This window comes from Bombina bombina, chromosome 9, assembly GCF_027579735.1.
Source record: "Bombina bombina isolate aBomBom1 chromosome 9, aBomBom1.pri, whole genome shotgun sequence".
In the NCBI taxonomy this organism is placed as follows: domain Eukaryota; kingdom Metazoa; phylum Chordata; class Amphibia; order Anura; family Bombinatoridae; genus Bombina; species Bombina bombina.
Window position 1 is genome coordinate 235124617 of NC_069507.1, and position 13863 is coordinate 235138479.

General features: G+C 43.5%; 1 protein-coding gene across 1 annotated transcript in view; it reads right to left on the reverse strand.

Moving 5' to 3' along the window:
• Nucleotides 1-13863, reverse strand: part of TDRD1 (tudor domain containing 1) — an 881429-nt gene that overhangs the window by 152273 nt on the left and 715293 nt on the right. The window lies entirely within an intron of this gene.

A 13863-nucleotide genomic window follows, 5' to 3' on the forward strand; every position in this document is an offset into this window, starting at 1 on the left:
ACAAGAGACAAATGTGTGCAGGCACCAATCAGCAGATAGCTCCCTCTAGTGTAGGACATGTGCGTATTCCTTTTTAACAAGGGATACCAAGAGAATGAAGCACTTTCAAAAAACATAAATTTTATGTCAAGACAGGAGGCTTCATATTTTGCATTATTCTTTACTGAAAACCAAAACAGCAGCAAAGAAAACTGTAAAGAAGTAAAAATAACATAGCAACAGTGTATAACCAATCAGGATATAGCATAGTATTAAAGAGTCCAGAACAATCTAAGTCCTTCCTCTTTTCTTTGCTGCTTCCAAGACAGCAGGTCACGTATTTCTTTGTATTGTAATATTATTTCTAATAACCTTATTTCAGATAAATTTCATTGCAGGTTTTTTTACTTAGCTTGATTTTGGCTATCATTTCTAATAATTGTTTTCTTTCTAATTACTGTTTTTTCTATATTTACTTTTCTAATTCGTAGTTATATATATATATATATATATATATTATAACCTAATTTAGCAAGTGTGATTTATTGTCATAGCTATTTTCAAACAGTTTTCCTTCAGTGCAGGTTTTACCTGTTTTTTCTTCTTAGCCCTCTTTCTAAACGGAGCAGCCGCTTTCATAGTGACTGCTCCGTTTCCTGTCACCGGATCGCATTGCGGTCCCTCGTGACTCTCCTTGTCCTCTGTCTCTCTGTTTGGTCCGGTGCCGCTCGGATCTCGCGGACACGCATCTGACCGGTGACTGTTAAAAAAATCAATCTGGTCGGATGTGTGAGTTGCGGCCTGTAGCGGCTCCGGATCGAGGGTGTGGCGGTAGTATTATTTTTAATTAGGAAGAGGATAGCAGCCTCAGATCTGACAGCGAAATTGATAAAATTCGAGTAACATTACATTTTAAATATTAATATTAGGCAACTCAGTTTTTGCTTTTCTAGCAAGTATTGTTTTCCCGCCAAAATTGTTTAATTTATGCAAAACGGTCTCCAAAGGTTTTTAAAAACATTTTTTCTTTTTTAACATTCTTTGTATTTCTTAATTTCAGATGAGGTTGTACAAATAAATATAGCATTTATTTTCAACTGCATAAAGTTTTTTCTGTAACGTTTTTTGAAGAAAAAAAAAAAAAAGTGTTATCAGGTTGAAATATCTGCTTTTATTGAGCTTTCTCTATAGCTCTGTGGGCTAAGACTGTATTCTATTGAGGTTGTAGTTTCAGGGTTCAAATCCTGCCTCTTCTAAAAACATAATTTATGCTTACCTGATAAATTCCTTTCTTCTGTTGTGTGATCAGTCCACGGGTCATCATTACTTCTGGGATATAACTCCTCCCCAACAGGAAATGCAAGAGGATTCACCCAGCAGAGCTGCATATAGCTCCTCCCCTCTACGTCACTCCCAGTCATTCGACCAAGAATCAACGAGAAAGGAGAAACCAAGGGTGAAGTGGTGACTGGAGTATAATTTAAAAGATATTTACCTGCCTTAAAACAGGGCGGGCCGTGGACTGATCACACAACAGAAGAAAGGAATTTATCAGGTAAGCATAAATTATGTTTTCTTCTGTTATGTGTGATCAGTCCACGGGTCATCATTACTTCTGGGATACCAATACCAAAGCAAAAGTACACGGATGACGGGAGGGATAGGCAGGCTCATTATACAGAAGGAACCACTGCCTGAAGAACCTTTCTCCCAAAAATAGCCTCCGAAGAAGCAAAAGTGTCAAATTTGTAAAATTTGGAAAAAGTATGAAGCGAAGACCAAGTTGCAGCCTTGCAAATCTGTTCAACAGAGGCCTCATTCTTAAAGGCCCAAGTGGAAGCCACAGCTCTAGTAGAATGAGCTGTAATTCTTTCAGGAGGCTGCTGTCCAGCAGTCTCATAGGCTAAACGAATTATGCTACGAAGCCAGAAGGAGAGAGAGGTAGCCGAAGCCTTATGACCTCTCCTCTGACCAGAGTACACGACAAACAGGGAAGACGTTTGTCGAAAATCCTTAGTTGCCTGCAAGTAGAACTTGAGGGCACGAACTACATCCAGATTGTGTAGAAGACGTTCCTTCTTTGAAGAAGGATTTGGACACAAGGATGGAACAACAATCTCTTGATTGATATTCCTGTTAGTGACTACCTTAGGTAAGAACCCAGGTTTAGTACGCAGAACTACCTTGTCTGAGTGAAAAATCAGATAAGGAGAATCACAATGTAAGGCTGATAACTCAGAGACTCTTCGAGCCGAGGAAATAGCCATTAAAAACAGAACTTTCCAAGATAACAATTTTATATCAATGGAATGAAGGGGTTCAAACGGAACACCCTGTAAAACGTTAAGAACTAAGTTTAAACTCCATGGCGGAGCAACAGTTTTAAACACAGGCTTGATCCTAGCTAAAGCCTGACAAAAGGCCTGGACGTCTGGATTTTCTGACAGACGCCTGTGTAACAAGATGGACAGAGCTGAGATCTGTCCCTTTAATGAGCTAGCCGATAAACCCTTTTCTAAACCTTCTTGTAGAAAGGACAATATCCTAGGAATCCTAACCTTACTCCAGGAGTAACCTTTGGATTCGCACCAGTATAGGTATTTACGCCATATCTTATGGTAAATCCTTCTGGTAACAGGCTTCCTAGCCTGTATCAGGGTATCAATAACCGACTCAGAAAAACCACGTTTTGATAAAATCAAGCGTTCAATTTCCAAGCAGTCAGCTTCAGAGAAGTTAGATTTTGATGTTTGAATGGACCCTGTATCAGAAGGTCCTGTCTTAGAGGTAGAGACCAAGGCGGACAGGATGACATGTCCACTAGATCTGCATACCAAGTCCTGCGTGGCCATGCAGGCGCTATTAGAATCACTGATGCTCTCTCCTGTTTGATTTTGGCAATCGAGGAAGCAGCGGGAAGGGTGGAAACACATAAGCCATCCCGAAGTTCCAAGGTGCTGTTAAAGCATCTATCAGAACCGCTCCCGGATCCCTGGATCTGGACCCGTAGCGAGGAAGTTTGGCGTTCTGGCGAGACGCCATGAGATCTATCTCTGGTTTGCCCCAACGTCGAAGTATTTGGGCAAAGACCTCCGGATGAAGTTCCCACTCCCCCGGATGAAAAGTCTGGCGACTCAAGAAATCCGCCTCCCAGTTCTCCACTCCCGGGATGTGGATTGCTGACAGGTGGCAAGAGTGAGACTCTGCCCAGCGAATTATCTTTGATACTTCCATCATTGCTAGGGAGCTTCTTGTCCCTCCTTGATGGTTGATGTAAGCTACAGTCGTGATGTTGTCCGACTGAAACCTGATGAACCCCCGAGTTTTTAACTGGGGCCAAGCCAGAAGGGCATGGAGAACTGCTCTTAATTCCAGAATGTTTATTGGTAGGAGACTTTCCTCCTGATTCCATTGTCCCTGAGCCTTCAGAGAATTCCAGACAGCGCCCCAACCTAGTAGGCTGGCGTCTGTTGTTACAATTGTCCAGTCCGGCCTGCTGAATGGCATCCCCCTGGACAGATGTGGCCGAGAAAGCCACCATAGAAGAGAGTTTCTGGTCTCTTGATCCAGATTCAGAGTAGGGGACAAGTCTGAGTAATCCCCATTCCACTGACTCAGCATGCACAATTGCAGCGGTCTGAGATGTAGACGTGCAAAGGGTACTATGTCCATTGCTGCTACCATTAAGCCGATCACCTCCATGCATTGAGCTACTGACGGGAGTTGAATGGAATGAAGGACACGGCATGCATTTAGAAGCTTTGTTAATCTGTCTTCTGTCAGATAAATCTTCATTTCTACAGAATCTATAAGAGTCCCCAAGAATGGAACTCTTGTGAGAGGAAAAAGAGAACTCTTCTTTTCGTTCACTTTCCATCCATGCGACCTTAGAAATGCCAGAACTAACTCTGTATGAGACTTGGCAGTTTGAAAGCTTGAAGCTTGTATCAGAATGTCGTCTAGGTACGGAGCTACCGAAATTCCTCGCGGTCTTAGTACCGCCAGAAGGGCACCCAGAACCTTTGTGAAGATTCTTGGAGCCGTAGCCAATCCGAATGGAAGAGCTACAAACTGGTAATGCCTGTCTAAGAAGGCAAACCTTAGATACCGGTAATGATCTTTGTGAATCGGTATGTGAAGGTAAGCATCCTTTAAATCCACTGTGGTCATGTACTGACCCTTTTGGATCATGGGTAAGATTGTCCGAATAGTTTCCATTTTGAACGATGGAACTCTTAGGAATTTGTTTAGGATCTTTAAATCCAAGATTGGCCTGAAAGTTCCCTCTTTTTTGGGAACCACAAACAGGTTTGAGTAAAACCCTTGTCCTTGTTCCGACCGCGGAACCGGATGGATCACTCCCATTAATAACAGATCTTGTACACAGCGTAGAAACGCTTCTTTCTTTATCTGGTTTGTTGACAACCTTGACAGATGAAAACTCCCTCTTGGGGGAGAGAATTTGAAGTCTAGAAGGTATCCCTGAGATATGATCTCTAGCGCCCAGGGATCCTGAACATCTCTTGCCCAAGCCTGGGCGAAGAGAGAGAGTCTGCCCCCCACTAGATCCGGTCCCGGATCGGGGGCCCTCGGTTCATGCTGTCTTTGGGGCAGCAGCAGGTTTCCTGGCCTGCTTGCCCTTGTTCCAGGACTGGTTAGGTTTCCAGCCTTGTCTGTAACGAGCAACAGCTCCTTCCTGTTTTGGTGCAGTGGAAGTTGATGCTGCTCCTGCTTTGAAATTCCGAAAGGGACGAAAATTAGACTGTCTAGCCTTAGCTTTGGCTTTGTCTTGAGGCAGGGCGTGGCCCTTACCTCCTGTAATGTCAGCGATAATTTCTTTCAAACCGGGCCCAAATAAAGTTTGCCCCTTGAAAGGTATATTAAGTAATTTGGACTTAGAAGTTACATCAGCTGACCAGGATTTTAGCCACAGCGCCCTACGTGCCTGAATGGCGAATCCTGAGTTCTTAGCCGTAAGTTTGGTTAAATGTACTACGGCCTCCGAAATGAATGAATTAGCTAGTTTAAGGACTCTAAGCCTGTCCGTAATGTCGTCCAGGGTAGCTGAACTAAGGTTCTCTTCCAGAGACTCAATCCAAAATGCTGCCGCAGCCGTAATCGGCGCGATGCATGCAAGGGGTTGCAATATAAAACCTTGTTGAACAAACATTTTCTTAAGGTAACCCTCTAATTTTTTATCCATTGGATCTGAAAAAGCACAGCTATCCTCCACCGGGATAGTGGTACGCTTAGCTAAAGTAGAAACTGCTCCCTCCACCTTAGGGACCGTTTGCCATAAGTCCCGTGTGGTGGCGTCTATTGGAAACATCTTTCTAAATATTGGAGGGGGTGAGAACGGCACACCGGGTCTATCCCACTCCTTAGTAACAATTTCAGTTAGTCTCTTAGGTATAGGAAAAACGTCAGTACTCGCCGGTACCGCAAAGTATTTATCCAACCTACACAATTTCTCTGGTATTGCAACAGTGTTACAATCATTAAGAGCCGCTAAAACCTCCCCTAGTAATACACGGAGGTTCTCCAATTTAAATTTAAAATTTGAAATATCTGAATCCAATCTGTTTGGATCAGAACCATCACCCACAGAATGAAGCTCTCCGTCCTCATGCTCTGCAAGCTGTGACGCAGTATCAGACATGGCCCTAGTATTATCAGCGCACTCTGTTCTCACCCCAGAGTGATCACGCTTGCCTCTTAGTTCTGGTAATTTAGCCAAAACTTCAGTCATAACAGTAGCCATATCTTGTAATGTTATCTGTAATGGCCGCCCAGATGTACTAGGCGCCATAATATCACGCACCTCCCGGGCGGGAGATGCAGGTACTGACACGTGAGGCGAGTTAGTCGGCATAACTCTCCCCTCGCTGTTTGGTGAAATTTGTTCAATTTGTACAGATTGGCTTTTATTTAAAGTAGCATCAATACAGTTAGTACATAAATTTCTATTGGGCTCCACCTTGGCATTGGAACAAATGACACAGATATCTTCCTCTGAATCAGACATGTTTAACACACTAGCAATAAACTTGCAACTTGGTTACAATCTTATTTAACAAAAACGTACTGTGCCTCAAAGAAGCACTAAACGATTAAATGACAGTTGAAATAATGAACTGAAAGACAGTTATAGCATCAATCCTTAAAAACAACACAACTTTTAGCAAAGGTTTGTTCCCATTAGTAAAGTAACAATAATTAAATTTGAAACATAAAAATTACAGAGCAACGTTTTTAATAACAGTCAATATATAAGTCTCACAGCTCTGCTGAGAGAATCTACCTCCCTCCAAAGAAGTTTGAAGACCCCTGAGTTCTGTTAGAGATGAACCGGATCATGCAGGAAATACAAGAGTAACTGACTGGAAATTTTTGATGCGTAGCAAAGAGCGCCAAAAACGGCCCCTCCCCCTCACACACAGCAGTGAGAGAGAAACGAAACTGTCACAATTAAAACAAGCAACTGCCAAGTGGAAAAATAATGCCCAAATATTTATTCACTCAGTACCTCAGAAAATGCAAACGATTCTACATTCCAGCAAAAACGTTTAACATAATAAATACCTATTAAAAGGTTTAATGTACTTTTAACAGAGTAATTCCAGTGAAATACCATCCCCAGAATACTGAAGTGTAGAGTATACATACATGTCATTATAACGGTATGGCAGGATTTTCTCATCAATTCCATTCAGAAAATAAAAACTGCTACATACCTCAATGCAGATTCATCTGCCCGCTGTCCCCTGATCTGAAGCTTTTACCTCCCTCAGATGGCCGAGAAACAGCAATATGATCTTAACTACTCCGGTTAAAATCATAGTAAAAACTCTGGTAGATTCTTCTTCAAACTCTGCCAGAGAGGCAATAACACGCTCCGGTGCTATTGTAAAATAACAAACTTTTGATTGAAGTTATAAAAACTAAGTATAATCACCATAGTCCTCTCACACATCCTATCTAGTCTTTGGGTGCAAGAGAATGACTGGGAGTGACGTAGAGGGGAGGAGCTATATGCAGCTCTGCTGGGTGAATCCTCTTGCATTTCCTGTTGGGGAGGAGTTATATCCCAGAAGTAATGATGACCCGTGGACTGATCACACATAACAGAAGAAAAATAAACTTAACATGCATTTTATTTTATTTTTTACTTATAACTATGTTTAATAAGGGTTTGATTTTTATTTCAATATTTTATTTTTTCATTTAGATCAAACTCATCTTTTCCACAATTCTGCTGACCCTGTCATTGACCCCGCCCCTTCTTCCTCTCAATCCAAAGAGGACCTTTTAGCTTATATTAATACGGCCATAGCTAATGCCCTTAAACAATGTTCCTTCTCTTCCTCCTGAGAAGGTTTTAGAACAGCCCCAGTCCCTTCATTTTGAAGAATCCTCATCCTCCGGATTCAGACCCTCAAATATCGTGCACGCGTCATTGAAAACCTCATTCTTGCCCTGCCCCACATAAGGGCAAGGCTCCAAAATCTAAAGCCCTTCCCCCGGGCGTTTCACATAGGGGTGCCAGAACCTCCTCCCCAGAGGCTAAAGGGGGTAAACGAACCCTTCCCCCCCAGGGTGTGCAAGTGGGGATTCAGAGTTCAGACTCTAAGAATTTTGATATGGAAGACTATATGGAGTCTTTTCCAGACTTAGATTGGGAAGAGGATCCTCAGTCTGACCTAGAGCTTGATCCAATCTCAGCTCCTCAGGCTAAGACTTCTCGCTCCCGGTCTTCTCAAATTGAACTAGAGGACGATATGGTGGACCCGGCTGGGAATCCCATCTTTAGCCCTAAACACGTTAAACATCCCAGGTCTGGGGGGCGGAGCCAGCAGCCAAGCAGAGAAGACACACTCCAGAAAGCTCCTGCAGAAATTTATTAAATATATCAGCAAAGAGAGATTCTTTATTTGAAATTTGCTTTAAAGCTTAACCCTGGACAAGCAGGACGGTCTTTGCTTTATTTGTGGACTGTGAAACTATTTTTTTTATTCCAGTTTTCCCCTCTTGGCTGTAGTTGACAATCCATGCACATATAGACCCATGCGGTCTTTTACAACTATGGCGTCAGATAAGGAGGAAGGCTCTATTGCTGTGCGTAGAGCTCTATGGAAGTTTGCCTTACAATTATCTGCCAATTTTGAGGAACTATCAGCTAGTCTCCGGTCTTGTATGGAGGGACCTGCAACCATGAAGCAAGACGCAATGGAGGATCTAGAGTTTCCGGCTCGCGTGGCGCACCTCCTGTCACGGGAGGGGCAGACAGAGGAGACTTTGGCAGATCTCAGGACCGGGACCGGTACGCCCGTTGTTGATACAGAACCCACTCTTCCCCACCATAATTTTACTCAGCAGGATCTGATCAGGGCCGGGCGACCGCTGGCTGTGCACTTGATCTTGCGGGGGGAGCGCCACATGAGTGCTGGACAGCCGGGTACGTTTTATACAATCTGGCGCCTGATGGAGCTCATACCGCCAAACTGCAACTCCGAGATCAGGTTCATTACAGCTGAGAGTGTGAGAGCACTTACATTGGAGACCTTTAGAGTTGTTGGGGCCTCATGGAGACACCATAACTCAGTTCAGGGTGGAGCGCTCTCCCCGGGCAATTGCAAACTGCCTGGCCATCACTACTGGTACCAGTATGGACTGGTATTCGGCGGTCTCATGACCTGTTGCTTCGATGGCCTGAACGGATGCAGATGCGGAATAGGGTAAAGACTGGTCATCGCTGTTCCTTCCCAGACATCCCCATTAATATAGACTGCTCTTTAAATTGCTCATGCACAGTTATGTTATATTTATATATTAGTTACCCTTTCTTTTCTAAACTTCTAGCATAAGAAATAGTGTGTGCTGCAACACCCCTTTCCTTAAAAGTGGTCCTAAGACTGATATTTTATTTTCTGTTTGCAACACCGCGAAGACCTCCGCTCTGATGGACATAACCATTTTTATTCAGTAATTTGCTGAACTTTCTGTCTACCGTTTTACACTGTCTGTGGACCCCACTGATTGACACTCTACACTAACAGTTTTATTGGAACCGGGTTTATTGACTCTTATTGTTAATATCACTTGATATGTCTCTATGTATATTATTTCAAAGCTCTTTATTGTGATTACAAGCGCAAACTACTAGCAAGTTTTAGCCCTGGCAGGTCTGGAGGAAAGAGAGCTGTTAATAGGAGCCCAGTAAAGATTAGAGATTAGAGTCTTAGCGTCAGTTTTATAAAAGCCCTCCTGCTTGTCATACATTGTATATAGTTATAATATTCTCAGACAAGTACGATCTCTGCATTGAGCTGCTACTTAAAAGTTAGTGGTTATCCATCTTGTTCCATTACAACGTCTACTCCATGTAAATAACTATTAACATGATGGGTTATATGATCTATCTTCCTTTTTAATGCTATGCCAGTTTTCAATATGCTTATTACACAGGGGATATTCATCATATGATATAGGCATTAGTACTTATACTATTAAAATTTAGGCGGCATATTCATGTTGGTTATATTAATATCTATAATGATAAGCCTAGCGACTCCCAGAAGTAAGCACTGTAGATAAATTATAGTTAAATTCATTTCAATGGGCTTGCATATTGTGACAAGTCTAATATAGGGCCTCTGGTATATAGGTATTGTCTATGCGTGGTGGCATATATCAAGTATAATATTAAGCCCTCTTGTTTACAGATATAGCCTGGATATAGTGTCTAGCCTAATACAGCGACTGCAATCTATAAGTACAGCTTTGTAGTGGTTCTCCCTTAATAATTTACACTCCCCCTTATATAACTAGCAATTTTCTCCTATGGTTATAGGTAGGGTATACTTTATAGACTAGTTAATATCATGTCAGCCAGGGTCTTACAGTGACAGTCTATACTACTTTTCAATTGTGATGTTGTCCTTATTCCTGACTTCCATCTTCTATATATCAAGGATACATACAAGGATTACATTGCAAGCTTTAATACATCTATGCTCCTAGGAAATGATATCCCCTACATTGAATTTATTACTAGTACAAATTTTCTGTTACTAATGGGCTCCTCTCCTCCCTTTCCCGCCGGTGCTTGTTGTCCGTGGGTCATACCCCTATTCCTTTTTCCCACATCGCCTATAGCTGGTATTTCCCCAGGAGAGGAGCTCCTTCAGAAGTCCCCTATATTCCATGTATACTGGTATTCCCCCTTCTCACATAGCCTTATCAATAACTATCTTTAATTATTTTATAGAAAGCAGATCAACTTGCACCATAAAGTGTTCAGCTCTACCGTAGCCTCTTAATATATGTAATAATGGATGCTGCTGGGCTGTGTTAACTGGGAAAACACGGCTCAGCATATCAGATAAACTACTGTTCTTGGTTTGGAGTATGTATATGGAATCTGACAGTATACATGGTGTTCTATATTTATATATTTACTTTTCTCCCCCTGTTGACCTCCTCAATAGGAAGCTATTACATACCCTAGTTTAAATTTACTCACGGTGTAAATAGACGATAATTCTATTTAGTAGTGTATTTAAAATCTCTGAGTTATCAGTGTAGTTACAAATTGGACATACTAACTGGCTCCGCCCTCCCCCCCCCCCACCCCTTCCCTACTCTATTACGAGCGGCTCTTGCCCGCTGCATCCCCCCCCCCTTTAAACTATAAAGCTAATTCCCCCCTGGCCCTAATTGTATCTGAGTTGACACTCTGATTTGCCTTCCATATGGCCCTGGGAGGACTATTTTTGTTTTATTGTTATTACCTTTATTATAAAACTGAAGTCTTACTGTAAGCTGTCCAAATTTTATAACATTACGTGTGCTATTTAGATACATTATGCCCTTACTATAGGGTTTTGTTTGTAACACTTATCTAACAATATTGTATTTGCACTTTTCTGTAAATGTTTTGGGGCATACCCTTTGGTTGTATCTGTTTATGACTTCAATAAAAAATACATAAAAAACAAACAAAAAAAAAAAAAACATCCCAGGTCTTCGTACTGGGCGTTAGCTCCTCATCTCTCCCGTTTTTTGCAGAAATCTCTACGCAAACCTCTCGATCGTGAAGATCGTAATAAATTACGGGCGGAATGCCGTAGACCTTCCCTCCCTGGTAGGGAATCCGTAGCTCCTGAGTTTGACGCTAAACTACCTTTCTAACTAAAAGGGGAAAGGATCCTAGAAAGGGCTTAGACAAGGCTCTTAGAGGAGTTCAGGATAAGCTTCTGGACATATCGGGTCCTTTGGCCCAGATTTTGCATCTTTCAGATGAAGCCCTTTTGCCTGGCTCTCCTTTGGACCCTTTTGCCATTCGAGAATGGGCTTTTCGAGCTTTCTGCTTCCTTGGCAACGCCAACGTAGCCATTTCTACTGAACGCAGAAGATCTGCCCTCTTGAGAATTAATCCTAGATTGGCTGTTCTCGCTGTCAAGGAAGCAGGCTCTTCAGCCAAAGGTCTTCTTTTTGGAGAACCTTTTTTTTGGATATTATGAGACATTATGTCTCCACTTTCACTTCTATAAATAGGATTCAAGCCTCCCTTAGGAGAGTTTTCAAGCCTTCTAATCGGGTTTTTGGCAGGGCCGGCAGATTCAGGGGTCGTCTGCCCGGCCGTCAACAGTTCATGGTTCAGCAACGCCAAGCAGTCGCCTTCCAGCAGTACCCATCCTACCCTCAGAGAACTCTCTTCCCACCAAAAGCACGAGCAGTCAGGACCAGATCAGCCCTTCCCAGACCCGCCCTACCTCCAGGCCCTCCCGCTACCCAGAGTGAGTACTCCTCCTTTATTCCTGACTTCTTCCCCCATATCTCCCTTTGCAGGCAGACTCTCCCTTTTTTCCCATAGGTGGGTTTTAATTTCTCAGGACCCTTGGATTGCCCAGACAGTGAGAGGCTTCAGACTAGAATACATTTGCCCTCCCTTCCAGAGTTGTCACCCAAAACCCCTGAATCCTTCAAAATCAAACGTAGACCTTATTGGTTCAGAGGTACAATCTCTTCTTCTCAAAGGTGCTATAGAGGAGGTTTCAGACCCGGAGGAGGGGTTTTTAAGCAACCTTTTCCTAGTAAAGAAAAAGACAGGTGGATTCCGTCCTGTCATCAACCTTCGGGAATTAAAATTACTTCGTAGTATACCGCCATTTAAAGATGGAGTGTATCCACATGCTCAGGGACCTACTCCATATTGGAGATTGGTTCGTCCGCCTGGACTTGACAGATGCTTACCATACGGTCCCAGTGTTTCCAGACCATCGGAAATTCCTCAGGTTCATCTGGGACGACAGGATTTGGCAATTTACTTGCCTTCCTTTCGGCCTCAGTTCAGCTCCTTGGTGTTTCACCAAACTACTAAAACCCGTCATTGCAACCCTCAGAGGCAAAGGCATACGCCTTATTATTTACCTGGACGACATTCTCCTCATGGCAGAAGATCGTACTTCCCTCCTTTGTCACTTACAGACAACTTCCTCCCTTCTTCGGGGACTAGGATTTGTTATCAATTCAGAAAAATCGGCCCTAATTCCCTCTCAGAAAGAGTTTCTAGGTTTTCTCCTAGACTCTGCCTCAGGTCTGCTCCTTGTACCTCAGGAGAAGATCGACAAGATCAAATTGGAAATTCGAGAGGTGTTGGCGTCTCTATCCACCAGCTTTCCAGAATCATCGGGCTTCTCACCTCTTCCATTCAGGCGATTTTTCCAGCCCCTCTGCATTACCGAGCAATGCAGAGACTGAAGATTCAGTCTTTCAGAGAATGCAGTTCATATCATCAGATGATTTGCTTGAACGAGGAGGTCCGTGCAGAAATGTCCGGGTGGCTCCTTCACATGGAGTCTTGGAATGGCAAGGCTATCTTTGGATCCTCGCCAGACTTTGTGCTCTCCTCGGATGCCAGTCTTCTGGGTTGGGGAGCGTCTTTCGAGACCTCTGCGACAGGGGGGGTCTTGGTCCCCTCTAGAACAGACTTTACACATCAACTGCCTAGAGCTTTTGGTCGGCTCTTTTGCCATTCGCTCTTTCTCCAAACAATTTACGGATTGCTGCATCCTCCTCCGTATGGACAACATATCTGCGGTCCAATACATTAATCGCATGGGAGGTACGAAATCCAAGATGCTATCAGATCTTGCCTCAGAACTGTTCAGGTTCTGTGCCTCCCGCAACATTTCTCTCCAGGCTCAGTATATCGCTGGAGTCTCCAATATTGTCGCGGACTGGTTCTCTCGTTTTTGGAGAGACTATAGCGATTGGTGTCTTCTTCGCCCTGTTTTTCTGAAAAGTCACAGAGTTTTTGCTCCCTTTTCGCCTCCAGGATCAATCATCAGTTACCGCGTTATTTCAGCTGGCTTCCAGACCCGGGGAGCGAGGCCTCGGATGCTTTCCTGCAGATTTGGCCTCAATCCGGAGCTTACGCTTTTCCCCCCTTCTCTCTCATTACGAGAACCCTCTGGATGGTCAGGAGGTTCAAATGTTCCCTGACTGTGATTACCCCCTTTTGGCCGATGCAGCCCTGGTTCCCGCTCCTTCTGGAGATGGCTGTTTCGCTGCCTCTTCTTCTGCCCAATCGGCTCGACATCCTTTCAGACCCGAAAGGCGAACCTCACCCCCTCATTCTCCAGGAACGCCTTCCCCTGCTAGCTTGGCAGATTTCAGGGGATTCTGGTCTTCTGAAGGCCTTTCTAGAGACGCTCAACTTCTCCTTCGAGAATCTTGGGCCCCTGGCACCAGAAAATGTTACTCTTCAGCCTGGGCATCATAGGTTAGTTGGTGTTCTAACAGGCAGGTTGATCCCTTTTCGGCTCCTGTAGTTTTTATAGTAAATTTTCTTTCCGAACTTTTTTTCCAAGGGAAAGCTTA